The 6,677-nt window shown below is 32.0% G+C and overlaps 1 pseudogene; it reads left to right on the forward strand.

Moving 5' to 3' along the window:
• Nucleotides 1–5,916: 5,916 nt before the first annotated feature.
• On the forward strand, nucleotides 5,917–6,015 carry LOC122127005 (annotated as a pseudogene).
• Nucleotides 6,016–6,677: the final 662 nt, after the last annotated feature.

A 6,677-nucleotide genomic window follows, 5' to 3' on the forward strand; every position in this document is an offset into this window, starting at 1 on the left:
TGCATTATCCTGCCCATGTAACTGTAACTCCTCTGTACAGTATGTTCACAAATAAAATTAAATTAAATTAAAAAAAAGTTACTACATAAAGAATAATATTTACTATACCAATACAGTGAAATTTTATTTCATGCAGCTTATTTTTTAAATTTAATTTTAATGTCAAAGTGATGTCCAGTGGGATTACAGCAATTGTAAGCTAGAGAAAACACAACTTTTCAAACTTGTTACCCACTCTCTCATTTTTCTCACAGTTTTACTTCACCCCAATATGCCTCACAAGTTGTAATATACATTTCCAACTTATTGTCTTGTGAGTATTGCTATTGCATTGGTTTGCCCTTTGTCCTCTGTCTCGCCATTTTGTTGTTCCTGTTCCCTTCCCTAATTAAGGTAAATGCATGCTCAATACACAGAGTACCAAAATCAAATACAGCAGGGGAGAAACCATAGAGGAAAATCCCAAAGAAAATAGAAATCTCATTGTACAGTACAAACAACAACTGCAAATAAATATCTCTGTTTCCATAGCTTGGAGTTCATTTTGCTCAGCATCCGCTTATATGATCATATACATGCATAACAAAGCCACTGGAAAATAATAGTTTCATGGACAATATATCAGGAAAAAATATATTAATTGTTTTTATGGTAAAGGTGGAATTAGGATTGGTGAATTCGTGATTCTGATAAAGGAATTTCAAAAAAGTTTAAAAATTTATGACAGGTAAATTTTAATTGTTGAAATTTTTCACAACTTAACCTATTAAGAAAATTTAATATTACCTGGGAAAATAGGTTTTCATGTAAAGAAATCCATAGAGACTTAGCTGAGAGGAAGCAATGTGGGTAAGATGGCTCATTTTCAAACTGAATAAACAAGCCTAACAAACCTTGCTGTAAATCATGTAGATTCCCTTGAGAATTGACCTTAACCAGGAAAAATACTCTTACTGTGTGAAAACAAGGTTGTAGTGGTATTTAAACTCAAATATTAAAAAAAATAAGAAATGAAAATTTGTGAATTGACTTTAATTACCAAACAGTAATTTTCTGAAAAAGATAATTTGGTGCAAATTATTTAGGGAGAGAGTGTCCTCCACAATGAAAGAAGGTATTGGGTTTACACTTTTCTGTTTGTAATACTTTCCACAATATCTTTCCACATGAAGCAGTGAAACACTGAAAAAAATCTGATTGGATACATCAAACCAATGATTTCACATTTCTAAGTAGCTCAAAAATATAATATCCTTATTAACATGAGATAGTGAAGACTTCTCTTATTACATAAGCCAAAAACTTTTGGGATCAGAAAAGAATTGAGAATATTGAAAAGGTAAGAAAATGTGTTCTTAGAAGCCTTAGCTAAGCGTATTGGCTTCTGCACTGGAGGGAAACCATAAATTTTTCATATAGATTGTCTTAATGTTTTTGCTACCTAAAGTGATTTTACAGAGTCTATTTGCCTCAGTGTATTGCAGAACATATTGAAGACATGAAAATAAATTCCACATCCAAATAAAAGAGTTTTGAAAGAGAAACCATGAAGATATAGTAGTGCGGAAGGCCTTATAGTCCTTCAGCTTTACTAGAAATGAAGCTAAGAAGCTGTGATTAATTGGAAATCAGTCAAGAGCTAAGAGGAGAAGAGAGAAGTAGGACATAGAAGTATTGCCTTTGTAACAGACACTGTAATCCAAGGAATGGGTGATTTAACTCTATTCTTCTCCATACATCTTGTTGAGCAAACGCAAGACCATGAGAAAAATAATCTATTGAAATAATTCTGCAAAGAATAACTTCACTGTTCTCTATATGGTATCTAAGGAGAGTCTTAAGAGAGAAGATAAAAGTGGAGTATTCTTCGGTTTCTTCTAAGCATCTTGTTAGCAAAATATATCTTTGAGGTTAGAAGTGATTGAAGCAAAAAGTGGTGGAGTATTTATTTATTTTTGTTTTCTTTTTATTTAATGCCCTAAATTTATTTTAATCTACTGCCGTTCAAGAACTGGGTTACATTATCAAGTAAAGCAAAACAAACGAAGAGTTCGCTGGTGTTCCTCAACCCCAAATGATTCACTTTTGAAAATGGAGGTTTCCTTTCTTAGGTCTGTTCCCTGTCTAGATACCCAGGGGTGGGTGCCAATGCTCTCAAGGTAGAGTATTTATTTTTGAGGGCACTTTAGACACGAGAAGATTTTCAAAGTAAAAGAAAAAAGAAAAAAATTATAGCTAAATATTTGTGATTACAGGTTCTTGGACTGGTTTTTTGGAGACAAAGTTTTGCATTACAGTTTATCCTCATTAACATAGATGTTGAGTTTTCGTGGCAACCAAATGCAAAGGGGAAGTTTAATGGACTCACTTGGACAAGTAAACAGTATGATAGAAAATAATGGGAAATAAAATTTAGTGAAATATTTTGAACAATTACTTTGCCAGAACAAAGAAGGAAAGATATAATTCAAAATCACTTGACTTTAATAAAGGTATGAAAAAAGAGTAATGAAGACAGATGAGAGAAAACATAGAGAAATGTTTTCTCTCCAGTGGAATAATGCGTTCTTGATCTTGTTTCTTCCATTCTATCTTCACAACTATCAAGTGTGTCTCATGGCTGGAGTGCCCAGTTCAGACAAAGAGCACTCGCAGATGAAAATATTTGCAGTAGATGTAGGTGCTTTATAACCTTTGACAATGTACTTAATCTGTTCTAAATTCGCCCCTACCCCAAACTGCCCTCTTTGAACAGCTTTGTTTGCTTTTCCCAAGACTGCCCTTCATTAACTGCTTAAAATTTTGATAGGTCATATTCATACTCTCTAGAGATTGCTGTTTGGTTGCGATTTTTGTGTTTTTTGTTTGTTGTTGTGTTTTTTAACTGAATTTCAAAAGGTTGTGCAAGTATGTTACAATTAAATATGTCCATCTAATTATCAAATGGTCCAGGATCAGAGTCACTCCTTCTATCATTCTCAACCAACCCCTTCTCCAAGATTTATTTCAGATTTACCACTTCATTTATTACATGTGTATATTGAGTATTCTAGATATACTTGCCCTTGTTCCATTTTTCATTCATTCTATGTCTTTACTATTATTCCTCTCAGGTTTCAATTTCCTGATAGTCATTCTGTTAAACTGTCTGTTAATATTTTGAAAGGTTTATATACATCCCATGCAGTTTCAATCCCGCATATACATGAAGTGATGTCAGCTTATATTTCCATAATTCATTTGCAAGACTGGAGATGTGAAGCATCTAGACATGATTTTATTCTCATCAATTTGGAAGATTAATCTTTAGTCAACAAAAAAGTTAAAAATGGCTTAGAATTTATTGTACTAATTTTTATAAATGGCTTTGTAAAATGGTGTGATTATTTTATTTATTTGGAAAAAGAAGAAAACTAAGATTTACTACTATAGAGGTATATGATAGAAATAGAAGACAGATTTTGTGTTTGTCACATCTCTGATGAGTACCCATATTCAAGACTTAAAGTCATATTTCTTACTATGTTAGACAGGGAAAACATAAAACAACAAATGATAAGGCAACTATTAGTGACTTTTTAAAATGTACCTTCTTATGTGATGAAATTTACTTTATTAGCTTATATTTGGGTTTGAAATATGGGATGCTGATCTGTTTAACACATTTCAGGAAGGCATCTACTGAACAACGCCAATGGTGTGGGGGGTAATATTTCTACAATTTAATGAACGGTTGAACTTGTTTGGGATTAGTGCTGGGTAAATAAATCAATTCTATTGTAACTTGCCCCTACATTGAAAAACTTGTAATGTCACTATCATCTACTTGTCAAGTGTTATTCTGGTGAATGTGATTTTAAAAAGTTTACTTGAAAAGGACTATACTTTCAGAAGATTAAATGTAGGTTATCATTGGTTTGAGAATGACAACATTTTTATACTACAGAACCAAGTTTTACTGAAGTAACAGTTTTTTGAAGCACTAAGGATCTTTTCAATTAAAGTTTTTCTAAATTATATTTGACCTCTAAGTCAAGATTTCCTAGCCTTGGTAGACCATGTATGGATCTACCATTCCAGGAAGTATTTTTGGCCTACTTATGCTGGGATGAAATCTTTCATTAATCATTAGGAGAAGGTATTAAAAATAATCTTGTGATATTTGTGATTTTGTTCACTCAAATAGGCTTGTCATCTGTAAATCGAAAGTTTGAATTACAGTACTTTCTCTCATATTTTATGATCTCATCTTTCATTTTAAATTGACTTGCATTTCACAATAGCTTACAGCTAAATCCTGCAAGGAATTAAGGACCTGAAATATTATAAGAAATGAGAAATTGAGAGAGGTCTTCATTTACTTACTGTTGGCATGTTGCATGGGCCTAGGTGAGAAGTCTTGCTCTTGTTATCTGATGATGTAGATACCTGGGACCTGGTATCCTAGGACCCGTGGGTCCTGCAGAAGAATAATAGCTTTTAGACTTCATACAGCAAAATTTTGGTAAAATCAGTAAGAATGCTTCAGAAATATGGAGGAAAACAGTTTGGGACCAGAGACTTAAAACAATAAACAGAGCCACAGAGTAAAATACTTTATAGATTAGAGGAAAACAATACTGTTTTTTTACCATGTGAATTCAGAAGACCAAGAACACTTAGAAGGTATCACAAATTTATACCGAAGACATTGCATTGATACTTTTTATACTCTAATATTCTAAACCTAATTATTTATATTCTAATCTATTTATGGGAATAAATATCAATTTAGTTGTCAAATTATCATCTAATTCTAGTAAGTTTCACTGTGTGAAATTTAAGATCAACACATATAAATAAAAATATATAAGTATATATGATATAAGAAATTATTTTCCATTGTTCCGTTGTGGTTAGCGTATCAAAGGCAACTCCGTTTTAAAGTATTGTTCCATTATCTCTACCTCAGTTTTTGGTAGAGTTAGATCTAAAGCTTTACCATTTCGAGATTTACAGCCTAGAGGCAAGAGGAAACACTGTGATTAAAACATTACCAATTTAAGGCCTAATATCGAGGAGAAACATATGGACTTGTCCAGGAGCTATGAAACTATTTGTTGATAGAAAGTCAGTAGTGTAAGTTCCTGCCTGGTTGGAATGTAGACAGGCTAGGACATTAGGTAATCATGCATATGAACAATATTTTCACCTTCTTGGCTTTAGCTACTTTTGAAATGTTTGGTATAATAAACAAAGATATTTTAATAAAATATTTGAATATCTGCCTTTAGCTACCAACTCATGGACAAGGTCTAAATGTCCACTGTAGGCTTCCCCAGGAAGAGGGGTATACTCATCCTCATGCCTGTTTTTATAAAATACCTTCTATTCTGAATAATTCGTTCTCAAATGTTCATCTCTCTGTGATCCCTTGTAACAAAGATCAGTTTTGTTCCAGTAAGACCATCTATGCTCTCACGGTAAGATATTCTGGTTGGTCTCTTCCTACATGGAAGAAGGGTAAAGGATCAGGTAGACATTAGTGCCATTGAGACCTCATTTTGGAAATTTTAAGCTGCAGAAATTTCGAAGTAGCTTTTAAGAAGGCTTACTTTGAATCCATTAGCTCCACAAAGCTAACTCAGTTGATAAGTAAGTACTTGAAAAGCCATCACCTTTGGACTTAGCTATAAAGGCTTCAAAATATGATCAAATTTAAAATGAAAAAGACAAAATAGTAATTGACAGAAAAATTGCAAATGTGAGCAATCCACCAAACAATATAAGTTTTTTCCACTATAAACAGAAATTTAGAGAAATAAGATCAATAACATATTTAGGAACAATAAGGGTTCATTGTTACAAATAGGCAACCAAGGATATATGCCTGTATAAAGATTGCATCATTAGCTACTTAAATTTAGAGGATACTACATGCTTCAGCAGCAGGTCTACCAAATGACAACAATACCAAGATTAACATGGCACTTGCACAAGGATAATATAAAAATTTGTGAAGTACTCCATATTTTTCATTTTTCAGATGCAAGAAATGAAAAACAGTTATTAAAAAGTTGATTACAAAAGTACAAGTGTAACAGCACATATAATTCATAGAATTAAAGGTTAGTTTGACATCCGTGTTTAAATCTTCACTTTAGAAAGGCCATTACATAGCATAACCTTTACAAAACTTGAAATTAGATAACATTGTCATCTTATCCCAAAGAAATAAAATACTATAAGGACCTAGGGAAAAAAAGGAATCTTAAACTTTTTCTATATGGAATGCAATTTGAATGGACACATTTATTAATTAACCTATATATTATAAAACAATGTAGAATTCAAAATATTATATCTAGGAGAGAAGGAAATGGATTATGGACATTATACAAACATAGATATACTTTTTTCAGACAAGCACTAGGAATAACTTAAGTTTCTATACTATTCATTTCCACAGATAAGTTAAAATTATTTCTGATTTAAAAAAATCACAAACTCTGCAAATAACATTATAGATGTATACAAACAACTCTTGAATATATTTTGACATCAATGTCATGCAATTCACTTGGAAGAATAACATGGAATCCATGATTTTTTAAAGTAAAATATTGCTGTTGGTTTGCATTGTGAAAATATTTTGTAGGGACATGAATGATGAACTGGCAGTTTTGAAATTTAAGAAA

Source organism: Dipodomys spectabilis, unplaced genomic scaffold, assembly GCF_019054845.1.
Source record: "Dipodomys spectabilis isolate Male_0828 unplaced genomic scaffold, ASM1905484v1 ptg000295l, whole genome shotgun sequence".
NCBI classification, from domain to species: domain Eukaryota; kingdom Metazoa; phylum Chordata; class Mammalia; order Rodentia; family Heteromyidae; genus Dipodomys; species Dipodomys spectabilis.